The following is a 22,983-nucleotide window of genomic DNA, read 5'->3' as shown; positions in this document are numbered from 1 at the left end:
CAGAAATTCCATTATGACCCAGTAATCCCATTACTGGGTATATACCCGAAGGATTATAAGTACTTTTATTATAAAGACACATGCACACGTATGTTCGTTGCAGTTCTGTTTACAATAGCAAAGAACTGGAATCAACCCATATGCCCATCAATGATAGACTGGACAGGGAAAATATGACACATATACACCATAAAATACTATGCAGCCATAAAAAATGACGAGTTCATGTCCTTCGTAGAGACATGGATGAATCTAGAAACCCTTCTCAGCAAACTGACACAAGAACAGAAAACCAAACACTGCATGTTCTCACTCACAGGCGGGTGATGAACAATGAGAACACTTGGGCACAGGGAAGGGAACAAGACTCACTGGGGGGGTTGGGGAGGGAAGGGGAGAGAAAACGGGGGAGTGGGGAGGATGGGGAGGGATTACACTGGGAGAAATGCCTGATGTAGGCAATGGGGTGGGAGGATGTGGCATATATGTACTTAGGCAACAATCCTGCAGGATGTGCACATGTACCCCAGAGCCCAAAGTACAATAAAAATAAATAAATGAATACATAAATAAACTGACTTACTTTAGAATCCATCTGTTTTGCTGGAATGGCAGTAGAAATAAAATTCAGAGTTTTACATGGCTAGGTGCTTTCCAGGTAGGGTTGGCTAAGTGTAGAGGGGAAGAAAAGTTATATAGCTATCAAGATAATATTTAAAATAAGCAAGCATGAAGTCCGGACTGTGCAAGAAAGGAAGTGAGGCCAATAGAGAGTAGAAAGAATGAAATGTAATCATAATTTTACTTGATTGGAGTTGGGTAGATGGGTTTCATGAAGACAAAGGAAATTCTCTTAGCTTCTACTTGTTCCATCCTTTCAAAATATATGTCATATGTCAGCTGCTGAAAGTCACTTAAATGTTCAGCCTGAATAAGAAAGGAAGTAAGGCTAAGAGGAATTGGATAGAATGGAATGCAATGGGAATTATAAAGGATTGACATATTCTATGAAGTCAAAGATAAAGTCTTCAAAATTTAGTTTTTTACTTCTCGATTACATATATCATATAATGTTACTCTCCTATGGAAATTCCTATAATGTCTTTCCATTACAATTGAATGCTTAACAAATAACTTTTATCTCTATTCTCTCCTTCCTGATCTGCTTTCCTTATAGCTTTCCCCAACCCTCCATCTTCTCAGGATGTGCTGACGCCCTCAGAGTTGTTCCTCATAACCCACGTATGCACCCATGTGTTTGATTTTGCTCTTTCTTCATTTGGTGACACCATTAATGAGGAGTCTTGAAAGGTTTATGGTCCTGGTGGCTGACTCCATACTTCAGTCTGACAATGTGGACTGAGAGAGGAGGAGTGAGGTTCTGATGAAGGTTTGAGATTAAAATTGTGGCAAATTATAAGCATGAATAAATCAGACAGATGGTAGAATGATAGCTAAATAGTACTGTGAGCCCATTTGTGTTGGGAGAATATAAAACTTGTAGTGTTCTAGGTTATTGGTTATGAGAAATAAAATTAAAGTGTCCAGAAAGTGTATACAGTGCATTTTGGTGGTGGACAAGCTAGTTTAAAGTTAATTGTTAAATAACTACTTATATTAGCGTTGGTAGCCTCAGTGGTCAATATGAACAATAAAAATGCCAAATACAAACCAATGAATCACTTGAAATTTTATTTTGAGGGGAAAAGAAATGTGTTTTTGTAACTCAGAAACAGTGGTGGAAACATCTTAACTAATCATCAACCAGTTGAAACCACAATGCAAACCCAACATATTCAACATGAACTCGTGGGAAGGGTATAAGCAATTCAGGAAACATTCTGCAGTCTTTTTTGCCTCAAAATTCCTGCTTTCTCAATAAGCCTGTCCAAACATGCTGATAATATGGAGTAGAAGAGTAGAGAACCGTAAAACATAGATTTCCCAGGCAAACCTAAAAAAAAAAAGCAAAAATCAATACTGGGCTTATATATTACAGAAGATAGTTTTTGTTTATATGTAGAACACACACACCTATCCATCTTAGTCTGGCAGAATGTTATTTATAACTATCACGAGTTAATATTTTCTCATGCCTAAGATAATTCATGGTATATAGTAAGATTTTTAATAACTATTTGTGTTTATGCTTGATGGACTCAATACAACCTATGAAGTAGATGAGGAAATTGTTTTCTGGTGAGATAAAGTTAAACGGATTAATGAATCAGATTTAATAGCAAACTTATTAAACCTAGCATGCAAAAATAGCATTTTTATTTATTAAAGGTGCATATTTACATTTTCAGCCAATTTTGAAGGAACATTTTAATTATTCTTATTTTCTAAGTTGCTTATTAGGCATATAAGATATCACTGCTTCCTATAACTTAAGTCTTTTGATCTAATTGGAATGTAGATTTTGGTGAAATAATTTTTGTTATGTACAATGACTTTGGGGTCATATTTCAAGAAATTATTTTAAAATTAAATGCTTCAAATTGCAATTGAACATTATTTGGGGTTGTTTCCTTTCGTGATTGTTCTGTCAATTCAATACCTTCTGTCTTATATATTTATTCTGATTCATCACTTGACCTTGTTGTATTATCATATCCTTCCATGTCTAATTAGCAGTTGGCACATTGTATTGTCATCCCTGTGCCTTTGTCAGAACAGGGCTTAACGTAGGTAAATCTGGTGTCATAATTCTGTATCTCTCAGATCTCTTGTATCATGGGACATGCAATAAGATTTTTTTTTTTTTTCATTATACTTTGGGCTCATCCTGCATCCTACAGGATTGTTGCATAGGTATGTAAATGCCATGGTGGTTTGCTTTCTCGATCCCCCACACCTGCCTACATCAGGCATTTCTCCCAGTGTTACCTCTTCCCATCCTCCCTACCCCACACTGTCTCCCCCTCCTCTCTCCTCCCATCCATCCCCCCACCTAGCCCAGTAAGTGTTGTTCCCTTCCCTGTGCCCAAGTGTTCTCATGGTTCATCACCTGCCTATGAGTGAAAACATGCAGTGTTTGGTTTTCTGTTCTTGTGTCAGTTTGCTGAAAATGATGGTTTCTAGATTCATCCATGTCTCTACGAAGGACACAAACTCATCATATTTTATGGCTGCATAGTATTCCATGGTGTATATGTGCCACATTTTCTTTGTCCAGTCTATCACTGATGGGCATTTGGGTTGGCAAATTTGTGATAAGTTTTTTTAAAAATGTAGAATAAGGTCAGGAACAGTGGATCACGACTGTAATCCCAGCACTTTGGGAGGTCAAGACGGGCAGATCACCTGAGGTCACAATGGACTTTGAGGACTTGAGGGGAAGAGAGAAACGGGAGCGAGGGATAAAAGACAACAAATAAGGTGCAATGTATACTGCTCAGGTAATGGGTGAACCAGGATCTCACAAATCACCAGTAGAGAACTTACTCATGTAACCAAATACCACCTGTACCCCAATAACTTATGGGAAAAAATCAGCTGATAATATTAACTATGGTTTTTTATGAATATTAAATTAGTCAATATAGACGAGGGCTTAGGATTGTAATTGGTGCACTATAAGCTATCGACAAATTATTATTACTATTGTTATTCATTGTTTTAAAATCTACTTTGTCCTGTTAGAAGTTTGCATTCAGGGTGTATAAAAAGAACAAAACATTTAAATTAAATGAGGCAGAATTCTAGGATAGAAGATGAACATGAACCCTGCAAGAACAAAATAAGAAAGATAAATCTTGATAACAAAAAGGGCATTACAATTTTCTTGAGTTGCCATCATGGCTCTAAATCTATTGATTGAATAGTCAGAAAGAAATTTTAAAAATAAGCAAAGTTTTTTTGCATAAAACATTAAGTTTTCCAGAGAAAATGATGCAGGAAATTTGTCTTAAATGGCTTGAATTGTGTATGAAATTCTGTTGATATGTAATTCCATATCTTTTGTTGAACCAAAGTGCCAGGTCTGAATTTCTTGGCACAACTCAGAGATGACAGGAAATCATCTGTGTGAATACTATGCCTGCGTCAATTTTCACACAGAGCCATTGCTACTGGCTAAATGTATCATTAGGTATAGTGAAAATATACTGTAATTTATATTTAAAATATTTATGAAACACTCATGCACACAAATTAAACAGAAAACTTACATTTGGGAGTCAAAAAGATGAAAGCAAAATTTAAAACACTTTATAAACCAAAGTATAATTTAATTAACATTGAAAGTATGTTACTTAGCAATATTATTTAAGATCACTTTCTTCACATAAAAATCCCTTTTAATTATTGCTTAAATTCTAGGCCTAAAGGCACTTACCAAAGTAAAGTAGAAGCAGTTAATTCAAGAATCTTAAAAATACCTCTTTAAAGAGAAAAGAGAAAAAAAATCGACGAATTTTATTTAAAGGAAATTTACAGGAACAAACCAACCTCCATCTCATATGCAAATCAGAGGTACTGAGTTCTGATTTTTTTCTCAAATTATATGGAAGACACTGTTAAATGCTACATGCATGTCTAAAAACTAAGTCATATTTTAAAATATCCAGAGAAATTATGTCACTTGTCTAAGTTCAAAAGCTTATTTATATTAGGTCTCCTGATTCCAAATCCCATGTTGTTTATTACGTTTTAGTTCTCTGGGTTCAATGACCTGCTCTTTCATCCATTCTTTATATTAGAAGAAATGTTGCCTAGATCGAATCTCTTTTGTTTTCTTAAATAAGATAAATAATAAATGTTAACTAGAACTTGGTTCTACTACTTTTTACAATTTCAGATACTTTTGTAACATGTAAATAATAATCTTATCTTTGACCTGTCTCTAAGAATTGCTATAGAATCAACGGAAACATTATAAGCAAATAGTTAAATTTAAATCCAACATACATATACTTTATCATTATTATTTTTATGTTTTATGCTGTATTTGCATCATATGATTTATTATTTAATTTATAGCTTAGACATTTTTATTTGTTTCACCTTCTACTTGAAAGTTCACTGGGATTATGTCAATTTCATTCTCCTAGCTTACTTTTAGCACATAAGATAACAGTTTGAAGTTAAAAATAAAAAGAAAACACTCACCAGAGTGTGGACAACTTGGTAAGCATTTGTCTTCATGTTTTTCCATGGTTTCATAATTTTGTGATATTGATAAACTGCTTTTACATATTGGGGCAATGAGAACTGATAATATTGGTTGATTTTGTTCTAGAAAAAATATATACATAATTATCTCTGTATCCCATGAATCAAAGAGCCTGAACATAACCAAATGAATCAAAACTTTATTTGGATAAATGAACCTAATTAAAGGAAAATTTAGTCATACAAAATTAACTCTATGCTTACATTTATAGAATTAACTGTAGAATTAAGAAAATTGTTTGGTTAATTCAGACCCCAAAGCCACAGTGTTTGCATGAAAGAAATAAAAAATGAAGAAACAATAAAATTAAAAATACATGTAGGAAGGCAAGAAGATAATTTCTTGACTAAGATAAGTGTCCCCAGTTGCGAGTTATTTTCTATTTCTGGTAGGAAAACACTGGTCCTCATAGTCATACACAATGTGTGATATAACTTAGTTGAATCCATGACACTGAGCGAGTTAATCTTTCTGAGTGTTATTTACCTTGTAGAAGTAAATGAATTAATATAGAGGGAGAAGTTTATTTGCATAATGACTCCCATATATTTTATTATGAGTACATATTCCCTGCTTCTATGTTCTATTTTGAGTTATCTATATGGATTTAGCTACAGATTGTTGTTGAGATTTACATTGGAATTAAATACAGTGGCATCTTCCTCTAGGCTAAGTTCTCATTTTTAAAAAGTAGAAAATTGGTGGGATTTTGGAATTACCATGGAATAATTGTTGGGTGGATACCTAGCGATAATATAACTGGTACAGTTGCGGGGGTTCTTCTGTAACCATTTCTAATAGTACAGAGAAGACTTTTGTAGAATAGAATTCAGTAAACATAGTGTTTTGTTTTGTTTTGTTTTTTGTCAAGAGGATTGCTACTTGGCAGTTTCCAAGTAAAGTCTAATTGGGCTATGTTTGTATGAAAAATTTACCAGATATTTTTGGTAATTCTTTGCTTCTTCAGTCAGCTCAGCTTTCTGTTAATAACAAAAATAAATGGTCATAAGATACAAAAGAAAATATTATGAGATTATGTTTTATTAATTTTGTTTGAATAAAAATTTCTTGCCTTGATAAATACTTCAGTTGATTCCTTAGGGAAAGAAAATGAAAAAAATAACCTCACTTGGATAACCCACCAGTAATTTTCATCTATACCATAATAATAGAGACTCAGGGTTAATTATGTGAATAATTCAAGGCCAAGGTGTTACTACCAAGAAACAAAGTCCTACTTTATAGAAATCTGTTCTGAATTAAATGAATTTAGGTATCCATTAAAAGGACAAGTCCTGTGTTAACATCTGGTACCTGACTGAAAAGACATCTTATTTCATGTTTCCCATTTGCCTACATTGTTCATATAATGTAAAATTTCTATGTAATATTAACAGATACAAGAGAGAGAGAAAGAGAGAGAGAGAGAGAGAGAGAGAGAGAGAGAGAGAGAGAGAGGAAAAATAATCAAGCCTACTGAGGTGTATGGCAAAGCCTGCATGTTTTTTTCTTGGACGGCATTGTTTTCTATATCAGTGTCCATGGGCCCACAGTTTGAGATGGCGAGAAGGGGTAGAGCATGCTTACTAAGGCACTAAGAGGGAAAATCTTGCTTGCTCTGGGCCCCAGGCCACAAAATTCTGTGCCACAATTTATACTTCATCTTTTCAAGACGCTTTCTAATTATTCTCTTTGACTTGGCACTTTCTTCCCAAGCAAGTGTTCCCTGAACCTGTGATTTACATAACTTATAACCCAGTCCAGTATTAAACTCCTAAATGATATTAAACTACAGTGAAGGCAACTGACAGAATCCTGATTTGGCTGGTTTATTTTAAAAATTCATTTTTCCAAGGTAGTAGAATTCAGACATATATTATCTGAAAGTGTGAAATACAACAGCCACTCTTGGCCATGTAGATAATTCATTCCAGAACTCTAAAATGACTTTGAATCTGTATAATTTTTACAAGAGTTTTCCTTTGTTTCCATTTGATATATTGATGGGAACATGTAATTTACTTAAAATAATTAGTCAACAGCAAGAAAGAGAGTATTTCTCAATGAACTGGTTGTTTGATTTTAAAATTATCATTTTCCTCACTAGAGATAACCTACTAGAACATTATCTAAGAAATTAAAAATATAATAATCAAAAGTTTACAATCAGGACAATTACATACTTAGCAGTATATTCTTAATATTTGTGGACAAAATATCTTTTTTTATTAAAACAAAGGTATTGCTATTACAGTATGTTCTTAATATTTGTGGACAAAATATCTTTTTTTATTAAAACAAAGGTATTACTATTACAGGTGAGAAAGACTAACTGCAATAAAATTCTCAGTTTAAAAAATGGTAAAATTCTGTTTTTTTGTTTTGTTTTGTTTTAAAAGGAAAGAAGCAGTAAAAAACAAAGAAAACTTAGGTTATATGGAGGACTCCTGCTTACATGGAAGGTCTTGACTGAAAAAAACTTAGGTCTATTGAAAAGACCACAGTTAAGGAATAAAGAAGATTTTTAAACAATCTAAAATATCACTGTTTGCTAAAAAAGAATAATTTCTGGAGTATTAATATTTTAATGTTTAGTTTTAGAAATATGAATCAAATACAGCTTCATATAGAAACAATACTTTACCATATTAATAGCCTTTTTTGGTACTTCCTTAAAGAAATAAAACAAGAATTAGACACATTGTTCTCAGTGTATTCATTATTCATAATTTTTTCTTGGATGTACAGAGAAAAACTACTCTTTTATAAAGAAGATGTATAAAAATAAATTTATTTGTATTGCTTCTTTTAATCACGTTTTAATCTCTAAGATCTAGAAAGTTGTAAGAGACACAGTATTTGCAAAATACAATATTTCTTTTTTTAATTATACTTTAAGTTCTGGGATACATGTGCAGAAAAGAGAAATAAATGCAAGCAAAACTAAATAGTGTTTAGGATTATATATATATGAAATAAAACTGTCATAAAATATAAAACTATAATTATTAATTATGATACTCATAATTTATGATTACACATGTGTTATATATTAATTTGTGGTATTAAAGTTTGTGATTAAAATATTATAAAAATTTCATGTACATATTCTCTAAGCCAGAAATTTCATTTTTAAAAATGTATCCTATTAATATATCCATATATGTATAAAATATAATAATGTTAATATGTTGTTTTTATAATTTGAAAAATAGAAACATCATTTATCAATAGGAAACTAACAAAGATGTATAAACGAAGATGTATACAGTGGAATTCACTAAAAAAAATTTAAGAAGAATGAAAACCACTAACTGGTTAGGCTTTCATTTCTCATGGAAGCTGGCAAACTTAGTTTGATTAGTTGATTCATGCAAGTTAAACCCTCCTTTAATTGATTATTCATAAAATTATGACAAAAGTAGTTGGTTGTTTTCATGATCACTGGTTACGTATGTTTTCAATTTTTGGTTGATCAGTACTATAGCATAAGGGAAAACCATTTAAAATATGTATTCTAAGAATGGTAAATAAATATACTTACGCATATGCATGCATATACTTCTACAAACACATCAACCATTATGCCACTGTATTAGTGGCAAAAGTGTAAAAGATCTTAATTCTGATAATGAGGATATGTTTCAGATAACTGTTTTTAAATTTTGATACATTCAAACATCCCCATAAAACTTAGATAAATTCAATAATTCTTCCTTTCAGAAAAATGCAGCTATTTAAAAACAGTAAAATTTTCCTGTTTCTTATTTATCAAACTGTCCATTAGTCTCAAATTAAGATCTACTCATTTCCTTTAGAAATGACAGGCTAATGTGAAAACAGAAACTAGCTTTCCTGTATCAATGGGGCAAAAAGGAAGGAAGGTACAACAAGGTGATAGCAAGTTTGGTGTCTGTTCATTGAATAGGAGCACTGTCCTGGTCTGTTAACCAATTAGCTCTGCAGGGTTGCCCTATGTGAATGAAAGAACCTTTATGCCAAACTAAAACTGTCATTTTTAATATGAAGATTATTTTTAATTTATATTCTAAGAATGAAATAGTAACATATTAGCAGTGACAAATTTAAGTTAAAATAGTAAATAAATTTAAAGTATACAGAAAATAATGTTATTTATTACATGATTTAGTGTTATATACTGTTTCTAAATATGATTGACTATTGTTTTTTCCTCAAATACACTGTCATTAAATTGTTTCGCCTTTTAGGTTTTGGAGTGAGGGATTTTATTATTGGAAAGAATAAAAAAAAATATGTATCTACTGATTCAAGAGGAATATAGTGCCAGTCTAGCATTTGATGACAAACTTGCAATCAACTGGTGATGGAAAGGTGATGGAAAACTGACACAAAATTCTTTCAGGAATATCTAACTTTGACAATGTGGTTCACAAATGGCACACAAGTATGTTTTTTTGAGACCCTCTTGACATCCATTCATCACCTCTTTCACACTTAGATATTTAAAAAGATACTTATAAGGAATAAGACTGGTAAAAAATAATGTACATGCATCTAAGATGTATCTCATCGTGAACCAGTAAACAGATAAATATATTTTACCTGACTGTATGTATAACTACATCCTTTTTTCTGCTTATATTTCCACAAAATAGAAAACACATTGGTAAAAATAGCAAGTCATAATAGAAAAATAAAAAGTAATTCTTTAAATATATTTAATATAAGTGGTTTGCATTTACTTTCTGAGAGATGCCGGCAGATCCCTTAAAATATATAAATATTATGTTTAATTACTTATAAACTTGTTATTTTCCCCTTTCTTTGGACTTTTAATTACTCCTAGAGATTAAATAAGCGAAATCAAACTAGACCTTTTATTGGGTGGCTATATTTATAGGCCCTGTATCCAGACAAAAAAGCTTTAATTTTATGATCTAATCAAAAGGCTGAGAACTTTTGTCATTTCTTGCTTATATTAGAAAAAAATTCTTAAGACAAATCAATTTTAGGAAACAAAATGGAAATGGTTATTTAGAGTTCAAGCAACTACTTCCTTACATTTCCATATATTATATATATTTTTTGTTGTTAAATAAAGATATTGGTTTCTACCTTCTCCCCTAAATTAAAGAATTGTTTAAAGAACCAAGTGAAATGATTATATGAGCAAATACTTAGGACATATATGTTAAATTAAATTAGTACTTACTTGTCACTATTGCTACTATTGTTATTTGTTATTGTATTTGGACTGTTCTACCTTTATAGTTAGAACTTTTGGGTGCATTTAGTTAGAACTTTTGGGTGCATTTTGCATTTAGTTACTGTGTGTGTTTTTATCCTGTACCCCTTGCCCCTTAAAGATGCAAAACTTACCACAGCAGGAACAAAGGGGTAGACACTTGCCTTAAACTGATCCTCTGTGTTCATAACCATCTGTTGTTGATAAGGAACCTAAACATATGGGAGGAAGTTCCACTTCTGATAAAATGGGTTGATTCTGTTCTAGAGAGAAAGGATATTATAAATATTTATTCCAATGTTTTATATCCTTCATGAGTTGAAGCAAATGTTAGCAGAACTGAATGAATTAGTACTTTAATTAGAAAATTCATAAGTGGTGGCAAATTTACTTAGAAAAAGAACAGTTTAGATACCTAAATTTTACCTTAACTGTGTCTACATTTATAGTCAATTGCAGAGTTTAAAAAATTATCAAATTAAATAAGATCATGGGAGAAAATTGTATTTCCAGGGAAAAAAGTATGTTTAAGAAAGAAAAAGAAATATAAAAACAATTACAAGATATATGTCTCAACTTATCATTTCTTTTCCATGTGTATTGAAAATTAGTCTGGTCTTTGGAGTCAGAACTGGACTTTAATTCCCTTTACCCGAGGCATTGGAATTCATGACTATGATAAAATTGCTCGAAGTCTTTGAGCATTACTTACTATGTAGGATTATATCTGTTAAAATATAATGAGAAGTTTGCCTAGTACCTAAGTATTCTAGTAAGTTCCAGAGCCTTTGAACTGATTTTACAAAGATTATTTTTAGGGGTTAAATGTAACACCACAATAGCATTTTTTTTCCTTAGAAGAATTTTCATTTAATAGAGGGAGAAAACTAAGTGTGTGTCGAGTCAACAGGCCTTTGGAATTGTTGGATGAATCCATGGTTACATTAAGAGAGGTGTAAAGTGAGAATGCTACTGGAAGTATTTTGTCAAAATATAAAAAAGACATTTAGAGCAACAAAGAAGTTAGTAACGATCTAAATTCCTAAACAGAGAGGTTTTATTTGGAGCATTCTATTTTTAAGTGTTCAAAAACAAGTGTTTCTATCATAAATGTTTTAGAATGTCTTCCTCTGTGTAAAGATAGGATAATAATTGTCACTTTTTAAAGATGCATTTATCGACTGTGTTCCAAGCAATTTTTATATTATTTAAATATATATCATCTAATACAATCCTGCAGGGTTAATGCAGATCTCCGTATTTTTAGTTAAGGGAATTGGAGCTTGGAGAGGTTAAGTAATAATAACTCGTGGAGCTGGAGTTGGACTACAAGTTGCCTGACTCCAAACCTAAGTGCTTTTCCTGCACACGCAGCAAACTTCTGTAGTCCGCAGAGGATGGATTACATCAGGAGTCTCCACCTTTTTGGCATCAAGGACCGGTTTTGTGGAAGACATTTTTAACACGAATGAGGGAGAAGATATAGTTTCGGGATAAAACTGTTCTACCTCAGATCATCAGGCATTGGTTAGATTCTTATAAGGAGCACACAACCTAGATCCTTCGCAGGCGCGGTTCACAGTAGAGTTCTCTTTCCTGAGAATCTGACAAAGACACAGCTGATCTGACAGCAGGTGGAGCTCAGGCTTGCCTGCAGCTCACTTCCAGCTGTGCTGCCTGGTTCCTAACAGGCTACAGAGGGTCAGAGAGGTACAGGTATCCCCTATGGTTTGGGGACTCCTTGATTACATGACCTCCTGTAAGTTAAAAACTTTACACTTCAGATAGTCGTCTAAGATCCCATAGTCAAAGAGTAGCTGAGGGATCAATAATGTGATACTTTAACTGCACTGGTATCTAACTAAGGTCATTTAAACTTGCAACAAACTTTGAAATTTGTAACTCCTCCAAAATCAGTGGATAATTGCTCAATATTCATTTTTCTTAAAATATAAATCCACATCGATTTGACAAAAATAATAGCCACAAACTAGAGCAACAAAAATAAAAAAAAATAGACTCCTACAAATTGGGGATAAATTTCTTCATGGGATAGAATGAATTGTGTGAATATTTGAGAGAAGAAACAGCCAAAATACGATGTTTTACTTGAAATTATAATTTATGAGAAATTTACCAGTTGTTTTACGTAGTGCTTTTGGTCCACAGTGTGCTTAATTTCCTGGTAAGAAAAAAAATGATTTCTGTAAAAATACACAAAAAGAAAATACTACTAATTGGTATTAATTTTATTTTATTTGAATGAAAATTACTTACCTCTGTGGAAATTTCTGCAGATTCCTTTTAGGGGAAGGAAAGAAGAATTAACATTGCTTGCATGATTAAGCCTTGGAGTCATGCTTGAATATTAGGAGTAATTAATTAAATACTCACGGTCCAAACCACTACTACTAAAAAATTACGTCATTTATTAGGAATTTAATAAATTAATTTTAAAAATTAGAACATTTGTTATCAGAGTAAGCACTATCAAAATAGCACATGAATAAAAATATGATTTATTTTAAATTTTCATAATTTTAAATTATTCATACAATATCAAAAGCCTAGAGAAGGTGACAAGTGTCATAAAAGATGATGACACAGGCCTGGTGAGGTATATGGCAAACCAAGTCCCACATAGCCTTTCTAGATGACACAAATGTTATCTTTAAGTGACGTTAACTCTCCATTTGACGATGATACTTGCAGCTTGGAAGAAGGGTAGAGTATGTTTCCCAGTCCCTGACTAGGAAGAGTGCAGCAGCACCAAAGGCCACAAGGTTCATCGTGCCACTCTGCTTCTTGCTTTCCCAGATACTTTTTCCCATCATGTTTACTGTTTGGATATTTCTACCATGGCAGGTGTATCTTGTACCAGTGATGCACACAACTTCTAATCCAATCCCTTATTCAGCCTCTTATTTTTAAACAAAAGAATCTCAAATTTTAAAATGCATGAGAATATAATGTTGATGCTGCTAGCTGAGGGGCAACACTTTCAGAACCACTGCTCTAAGAGACATTGAGGGGCTTTTCAGGATAAAACTATGTTGAAGGCAAATGGCAGCCTCTTGATGTAACTCTGGCTTACTTTAAAATGCAATTTTCTCTGGAATCAGATGACTGATGCACACTGTCAAAGAGCATGAAACAGGAAACCAACGTTCAGATAATCAATTTCAATCTCCCTCAAATACCGTTAAGTTTGGGTTACAATTTGATGAACAATCTAATTGCTAAAAATCTGCCACTTCTTGGTGAAATGGCTTTTTGATGTTAAAAAAAATCTCTTATTTCACTGGAAGAGCTGCTAGAAGGTTGCTTGAAAAATAATAATAATCGAAATTTAGTGACCAGAGGAAATCCTTGGCATTATTTCTTTAATGATAAAGGTTGTTTTAGATAGGCCTCAATTTTCCTGTATAATCATTAGTATGATAGATTAAAGTATTGAAATAAAAACAACACAATTAGTTTTCTCAAATGTTCATCATTGATTACCTTTGGAAAACAAATGAAAGAGATAAAAATCACCTTATCATGGAATGGAAATGTCTCAAGAGAATATATAGCAATTTAGGTGGATACTATTAAAGTGGGAAGGGAGAAATTGTTATTTTAAATAAATGTATACATCCCTTTTTGGTATACTAAGAGAGGAAATTTACAGATACTTTCTTATGCCAGTGATATTGTAATATTACATATTAAAAACATAAAAATTTTTCAGGAAAATAAAAATTTCTCACCATTTCATTCATGTTTTCTGTGGTTTCCTTAAATAAAGAAGAAAAATAATTAGACTTATTTTCTTCACAGCTTTGCTTATAAGGCATTTTCTCCTTAACATAAAAAGAAAACTTTCTTTCCCATGAAGAGAATCATAAGAATAGATTCATATTCCTTATATAAGTTTTGTATAAATTATATTAGAATTTCCTATTTGGTAATAAACATACAACCTGTGGTAAACTGGAATGTGAGAACAATGAGAGGAAGATTTTGCCTGCTGTATTCAGAGTATCCCCAGAGTCTAAGATAATCTTCTCCAATACATGTTTGTCAAGTGAATGAATAAATATGCACTATTATAATAATTTAGGCACTGCATTGATATACTTCATTTTACTCATCCTGATTTATTAGAAAAAAATATATCTCCAGGCCAACTAATGTGCTTGGTAATGCATATATAATGTTTCTACCATGAAAATATTTATTTAAAGTTAAATGAGTCAATTTTAAGAAAAAAATTACATATCAATCTTAATAGGAAATTTCTTTTTAAAAAATGGTAATGAAAACTTGGGAATTTTTAGGAATGAAAACCACTAAGTGACAAGTTCTCCACTCCTCATGAGATCTTAGAATTAAGTGTATTAGTTGATTTATGCAAAAAAATATTTTTCAGCTGAATTATTCACAGATTTTAAAAAGAGAAGATAAAATTGGTCTCATTCTTCATAGTTTTGGTTTTCAAATTTGATTGCTTTGGAATATTTTTTCAAATCCAGATTAAGCTCAATTTGGCTTAAAGTATGACAATATTTTTACTTCATATTTTGCTATAGATGTGCTATCAATATATGCCTTTCAGGAAGTAGAACAAATGTCCTCCTGAAAAAAAAAGAAAATGAAGAGGGTACATATAATTTACTAAAATGCAGTATAACTTGATTTCTCAAAAATCAATAGCAAAGGTAACACAGCATTTGAACAAAAGGATGCAGAGTTGGGGAGGTAAAGGTGATGAACCATTAAGAAGAAATTATTTCAAAGGTAACTGTTTCAGTAATATAACTAACAAGTATTTTACTAAGACCTTTTTCATATTGCTTCACTGCATTTTGGCAAAGCAATGAAAATATCACCATTTTAACAATTATAGCTAAAATACTCATTTTTGGCTAAGAAAACGTTTGATGGAAAAAGAGAACTTATCAAAGATTAGTAGATTAAAATAATCAAATTTTACCCCATTGGCAATAATGACCACTTTATAGACCTGATTAAATTTCTACAAACTAAATAGATTTCTTTAATAACCTTCATTAAATAAAAAATTAAAATATATTTAATTTAAGGGTTAAGAATTACTTCCTAGGACATACTGATAGATTACTTAGAAAAGGAAAAAAAATAATTATTTGCCTAAATTATATTTGTACTGCCTATAAGATATCAATATATATTCATTATCCAGTGGTAAATAATATATTTATCTTTGTCTGAATTACAGAATTAAGTTGACAAAAGTTTCACACCCCATGCAACTAATGTATCACATTTTAAGTAACTAACTCAGTTTGATATTGTGTTTTGGGTTATTAATAACTGTAACAAAAACTTTCCCAAACATAAACCACAAAGAAGAAAAGAAACTTCTACATAATTTTTAATTTTCTTTTAAAAAATTCTGTCTTTTTAAAGGGATTAAACACATTGCAGGAAAAAAAAAACACCCTTGGGCAACACTAAAAATGTCTTTGTGTGTCTTTTATGCACTCCTGACCAGAAAAATCATTTGGAAATTAACATTTAATATGGACCCAGATGAGAATAAGTTATTATTTCAGAAATGTGGAATGAATTCCTGTCAGTCTTCTCCCGAGATGTAGAATTTTCACCATCATTTCTGAGCTAATATCTTTAACATTGGGAACTATTCAGAGGAAAAAATTCACAAATTTAATCTGGATAATTTGTGTAGATTTTTGGTCTTTACATATATAAAGAATTAGTTTAGTGCATATCATGTGTTTACTAGGTGGAAGAATTAAAGTGTCTTATCTTGCTGGAGGAGTGATGCTCCATATTCTGTATAAAAAACAAAAACAAATACAAGTTTCACTTTTATTGCTTATTTAAAATGTAAAGCTGTCTTTCCATTTTGTTTCTTTTGTCTTGTTTCTTGGTGAAAAGGGAATTTTAGTCATCTGATTCTAGGACTACCTTTAGTTGCATAAAGCATCTTTCCAAAATTCTCTTGGTTTCCTATAATGTTAATTAGCAAATCATTTTATACTTCAAATGAATTCTTGTCATGGCTTAATATATTTATTTTAGGAAGTATGTGGGTTCTTAATTTTTAATTATTAAATGTTTCAAAGTTTAAAATATAATTATATTCATAAATGTACCACCAAATTTTAAAGTGTTTTTAGACTATGGTGTAATGTTTTATTTTACTTCACTTATACGGTTAGAATTAAAAATATTAGGTGATGGTTTCTGTCAAGTGGCAAAAAAATTTGAAGATTAATTTTTAGAATATGAAAAGCTACCATACAAACTGAACTTTGTACTTATGTTCTCAATAGATTGTGACAAAATTAGCTTTTAAAATCCGTGATCTGTCACTTGCTAGTGAAACCATCATATTCTTAATTGAATAAAATTGGTTTATTTAAATAAAAGATCAAAGGTAAATATTGATTACAGAGAACAGGAACAAAGTGAGTAACAGTAGATCATAAGGAGAACAATCAAGCTTAGTCGGTGTGAAATTGATTGCCAAAGTATTATTATTATTATTATTTTATGTACCTAGCAAGAACTCTTACCCAGCTTTGCCCTTGAATTGGCTCTAAATTTAAGAAGTAGCAAAACTTTGTCAAGATTTATGTGAGAGATATGGAGACACAGATGAAGCAAAGAACTCTGATCCCCCTAAAGAACTGGTGTGCTTCTGAGGAGCAAGATACTGGGTATGGGATGGATGGATGGTGCCAGCTGCAGGGTAAGGAAAAAAACCCCAAATTACTTCTGAGGAAGTGAACAGAGTAAGTGTGTGTGTGTGTTTTCAAAGTACTTCACTCAAAGTAATATTGCCATCCTTATCATTTTGTGATATGAATATTAGTCCTATATTCTCCCAAGAAAAATATGATGCTTTGACAAGTTGAGAGATTGTGAAGCATTGGGTTATTTTGCAAGTAATTTACAAAGTTACCCTTGTTTCCTATCTAATCTTCCTAGATTCTGAACTAATATAATCAAGAATGGTGAAACTCTATTACTTATTAGACAGATGGTTTTGGAATTTACATTTTATCTGTGGCTTTTCTGAACTTTCAAAGTGATAAGTGAGGGAGTGAAAACAGTTCCCTGGTGAATGCAAACAGACAGAGAAGGAAGTATAGGCCTTCTAACCTATAAGTAAAAAATTTCCACAGAACTGCAAGAATACATCACAAAAAGTGTATGTATTTCAAAATACATACAGTGAAGTTTGAACAAGTGTGTCCATTTTCATATCTTGTATAAGGCAGGGCAATGTTGTCTTTGATTATAGGTTTAAAATTCACACACTTAATTTCTCTTCCTTCTTTCCCACCCCTGCCTTCATTTGCATAAAATATTTACCGTTATATTTAAATTAGAATAGATACTTATAAATGTTTCATTATACTTACATGCTTTGCAAGAGCAATAGCCAAAAGACAAGTAAAGATGAAGAACTTCATGTTTACTGAGTCCTATAAAATACGTATGTAGTGAATCAATAATAATTTCACTCTATAAAATCACACATTTCATCATAAACTATGTTTTAATTTATCATCACAGGTAATTGGGAAATAGAAATGACAGGTAAAATCAGATTCATTCAAGAAACATGGGTATGAATATGACACATTTTTTTAAAAGAGAAAATTTATTAATAGAACATAATATAAAATGTTGGTTTCTAAAATATAAAAGGTATTTTCAGGAATACTAAATTAGTAGGATTATTGGTCCTATGTAGAATTGGTTTATTTATTTATTAATTTATCCATTCAACAAATATTTGCTACCACATTCCAGGCACTGTTCTAGACATGAACATACATTGATACATACAACAGGTGTAATCTACCAGGCCATATTATTTACAATTCTTGTTCAACCTGTGGATAACAATTACTAGAAATGCAAAATAGTACATGGATTCATTTGCAGATCAGTTTACAGGTGAGCCAAAAATGCAGTATGGCAAGAAATAGCATGTAGAAATAATAATGTGTGGGTGCATCTGGTGTCCTACTAGTCCTAGCTTGACCTGGGACTGGCTACTGAAGCTTGAGCAAGTTGCTGAACATCACTGCCTCTTCTTTAAGACATCTTAGGTAATGAAAGACTTCACATGATTGCCCTGACATATCTCTTTGACATAAATCAATGCCTAATAGTATGATACATACAAATCCACAGATTTTCTGAACAAATATCAATTCAATTTTTCCTATGATTAAACAAAGAACTGAAAAATAAAGACACATTATTCAGTATCTTGCTCATTATATCTTATAAATATAAATTAATAATTTTTAAAGAACAATTCCTTCACACACTTTTAAATATGCCAGTGACCTATAAATATGCAAATCTAAAGAATATGTACACATAAGCATTATTTTATGTCATATACAGAGGTTGGCATTATCAGCTTTTATTAATTTCTTACTCTATTAAAGCAACTCTAAGAAAACCTCAGATGTTTGTTTACTTTTATAGGATAAAATGATGTTTATGCACATAATAATTCATTTTTAAAACATTTTAAAAATATGTTTTAAAATAGTAAGTTCATAATTACATTATTGCTTCTTAATATTTGAAATACATCTATCATTTATTGCAGTTTGTAATTTACATTATTATGTTTTTATGTGAAAGGAAATTAGAACATGGACAGATATTAATTGAAAGTTAAAGAAATACTTTAACTTGTTGGTAATTGAGAAATATAGAAATACGTGCAGTAACTAAGTACCTGCTCTATCCCAAACAGTGTGGTAGGTATGTTTTAAATACTATCTCTAGCCTTCAGGACAACTGCGTCAGATAAATGTTTTGCTGTGTGGATACCACTCAAAAAAGTAATCCAGAAGGTCAGGCATCAAACACATAATGGCCTGGATTTCTAAAAACTTCATTATGTTGACCTTGCCCTTAAAATATGGCTTTGACATCCTAAGATGGAACAGCAAAATTAACAGTTTTCAGTGTCTATTTCTTATTTTTACCCACAGCATTCAAATGGAGATAAATCAGTAACTTATGTTAGTATAAAACAACTCCTCAAAGCATCCTAAGGTGTAGTGGCACACATTTCTTTAAACAAATTTTTCAAATCATTGGGTTTTATAATATTATTAGGCATGTAGGATTACAAAGGAATACATGAAAATATTACCTTATTTCCTAAATGGCAATAAGAAGTCTAAGCAGAGAGAGACCTTAGGTGGGTTATCATGCACTATTTAAATCTTGCTCTTGCATGATGTGGTCATTCAGTGGTTTGAAATATCTACAAGAGATTTGAATTCTAAGAAGTCATAATGATTAGAAATTGTTTTCCATTTATTTTTGTAATAGATATTCCAAGGAGCACCTTCAGTCAGGTTGATCTAGAACCCGATAACCAGAAATGAGTGCATTATTATGTACAATGATCGTCTATGTTCCAGTTTGTATAGTCTAGCTTTGCCAGGCACTGCATGGCTCAAGATAATTTTTAATTTTCCTTTGTTTGTTTTTTATTGTAATAATATAATCTTTTTATTAACAGACTTCTGCCTACTTTCTGCTTTTAAAATATCTCGATCAGCAATATCTTTTTTTCAATTTTATGTTTTCAGTTGACAAATAAACTTGTGTGTATTTGTCATGTGTAACTCAATGTTTGGAGGTATATGTATTGTCAAATGGTTAAATGTTGCTAATGAACAAATACATTACCTCACATAGTTATTTTTTGTGGTAAGATCACTTAATGTCTATGCTTAAGAAAGAATATGTATTAACTATAGTCACCATACTATACAGTAGGTCTCTTGAACTCATTTCTTTTATGTCAGTGTAATTATGCATCCTTTGACCAACATCAGTCTCTGGCAACCACCAATCTACTCTCTACTTTTATGAGATCAACTTTTTGAGATTCCAGTATGAGGTAAGAAAGTATTTGTTTTTCTGTGCCTAGCTTACCTCACTTAGCATAATGTCCTCTGGGTTCATTGATGTTGCCACAAATTACAGAATTTTCTTTTTTATATCTAAATAGTATTCTATTGAGTACACATATTACATTTTCTTTATCTATGTATCTGTTGATGAATACTTAGGCTGACTTCATATGTTGGCCACTGGGAATATTGCTGGGGTAAACAGGGAGTGCAGATATCTCTTCAACATCTTGATTTGATTTCCTTGGGCTAGAAGCCTGGCTAGCTCAGTAGGTAAAGATAAAACTCCTAAATTTCTTGGGCTATGCATACAGTAGTGGGATTACTGAATCATATGGCTGTGCTATTTTTAATTTTTGAAGAACCTTCATATTGTATTTCATAATGTCTGTACCAGTTTACATTGCCACTAACAGTGTACAAATGGTTTTTTTCTCCACATCTTTGCCAATATCTTTATCTTTTATCACTTTGATTATAGTCATTCTAACAGGTGTGGAGTGGTATCTCATTGTGGCTTCAATTTGCCTTTCCCTGATAATTAGTGATTTTGATCTTTTTTTATATGTCTGTTGGCTATTTGTAGTCTTCTTTTGAGAAATATCTATTCTGGTCTTTTGGCCATTTTTAATCATGTTATTTGTATCTTTGCTATTGGGCTTTTTAGTTTGATATGATCCAATGTGTCTGTTTTTGCTTTTGTTGCCTGTGGTTTTGAGGTCATACCCAAAAAAATCATTGCAGAAACCTAAATCATGGATATTTTCCCTATATTTTCTTCCAATAGTTTCATAGTTTTAAGCCTTATATTTAAGTCTTTAATCCAATTTGAGTGATCATTGAATATGATAAGAGATAAAGGTATAATTCTATTTTTCTGGATGTGAATACTCCATCTTTTTTGTTTTGTTAGATTTTTACTTTTTCATTTTCAGTATAAAACTTTATCCTCCCCTCCCCTCCCCCATTCTTCACTGCATAGGAACTTGGCACTTTCTTTCTTTTTTTTTTTTTTAATTGTACTTTGTTTTGGGGTACACGTGCAGATTATGCAGGATTGTTGCATAGGTACACATATGGCAATGTAGTTTGCTGTTTCCATCCCCCCATCAGCTACATCTGGCATTTCTCCCCATGTTATCCCTCCCTGACCTCCCCACCCCACTGCTGTCCCTCCTTTAGTCCCCTGCCAACAGGCCCCAGTGTGTGATGCTCCCCTCCCTGTGTCCATGTGTTCTCATTGTTCAATACCTGCTTATGAGTGAGAACATGTGGTGTCTGGTTTTCTATTCTTGTATCAGTTTGCTGAGAATGATGCTTTCCAGATTCATCCATGTCCCTACAAAGGACACGAACTCATCGTTTTTATGGTTGCATAGTATTCCATGGTGTATTTGTGCCACATTTTCCTTGTCTAATCTATCATTGATGGGCATTTGGGTTGGTTCCTGGTCTTTGCTATTGTAAACAGTGCCACAATGAACATACATGTGCATGTGTCTTTATAATACAACGATTCATAATCCTTTGGGTATATACCCAGTAATGGGATTGCTGGGTCAAATGGTATTTCTATTTCTAGATCCTTGAGGAATCTCCATGCTGTCTTCCATAATGTTTGCATTAATTTACATTCCCACCAACAGTGTAAAAGTGTTCCTCTTTCTCCACATCCTCTCCAGCATCTGTTGTCTCCAGATTTTTTAATGATTGCCATTCTAACTGGCGTGAGATGATATCTCAATGTGGTTTTGATTTGCATTTCTTTAATGACCAGTGATGATGAGCATTTTTTCATATGTTTTTTGGCCGCAGAAATGTCTTTTTTTGAAAAATGTCTTTTCATATCATTTGGCCACTTTTGAATGGGTTTGTTTTTTTCTTGTAAATCTGCTTTAGTTCTTTGTAGATTCTGGATATTAGCCCTTTGTCTGATGGGTAGATTGCAGAAAAATTTTTCCCATTCTGTTGGCTGCTGTTTCACTCTAATGATTGTTTCTTTTGCTGTGCAGAAACTCTTAAGCTTAATTAGATCCCATTTGTCAGTTTTGGCTTTTGTTACCATTGCTTTTGGTATTTTAGTCATGAAATCCTTGCCTATGCCTATGTTCTGAATGGCATTGCTTAGGTTTTCTTCTAGGGTTTTTATGGTGTTAGGTCTTTTGTTTAAATCTACAATCCACCTGGATTGTAATTTATTTTAGTGTAAGGTGTTTTTTTTAATCTTCTATAAAAAATAACTCTTCATTTTGTTGATTTTGAATTGTTTTCCTAGTCTCTATTCCTTTTGTATATGTTGTGATATATATTATATTCTTTCTTTGTCTCTTTTCACAGTTTTTGACTTAAAGTCTGTTTTATCTGATATAACTATTGGTGTTCTCTTTTTCTTTGCATTTGCAGGAAGTATTTTTTCATTCCTTCATTTGCAGTCTATATATGTCCTTATGGGTGGAGTGAGACTCTTGTTGATATCACATAGCTAAGTTTTGTTTCTATTCATTCAGCCACATTGTCTTTTGATTGGATAATTTAATCCATTTACATTCAAGGTAATTAGTAATAAGTACGTACTTACTACAGGTATTAATCAACTTATGACCTATGCAACTTACGACCGTTTG

At 31.9% G+C, this 22,983-nt stretch overlaps 2 long non-coding RNA genes across 2 annotated transcripts; both read right to left on the bottom strand.

The window, feature by feature from the left end:
• Positions 1 to 2,115: 2,115 nt before the first annotated feature.
• Positions 2,116 to 6,165, bottom strand: LOC116537272. Its single transcript, XR_004263054.1, has 4 exons — positions 6,112 to 6,165; positions 5,113 to 5,238; positions 4,340 to 4,382; positions 2,116 to 2,196 (listed from the first exon to the last, which is right to left on the bottom strand). It is a non-coding gene; the product is annotated as an uncharacterized LOC116537272 (long non-coding RNA).
• Positions 6,166 to 6,255: 90 nt separating this feature from the next.
• Positions 6,256 to 12,733, bottom strand: LOC116537271. Its single transcript, XR_004263053.1, has 4 exons — positions 12,681 to 12,733; positions 12,541 to 12,585; positions 10,538 to 10,666; positions 6,256 to 6,272 (listed from the first exon to the last, which is right to left on the bottom strand). It is a non-coding gene; the product is annotated as an uncharacterized LOC116537271 (long non-coding RNA).
• Positions 12,734 to 22,983: the final 10,250 nt, after the last annotated feature.

The sequence above is a fragment of the Sapajus apella genome, unplaced genomic scaffold, assembly GCF_009761245.1.
Source record: "Sapajus apella isolate SASKATOON/1434 unplaced genomic scaffold, GSC_monkey_1.0 scaffold108, whole genome shotgun sequence".
In the NCBI taxonomy this organism is placed as follows: Eukaryota; Metazoa; Chordata; class Mammalia; order Primates; family Cebidae; genus Sapajus; species Sapajus apella.
This window is presented reverse-complemented; position numbering and strand designations above follow the sequence as displayed.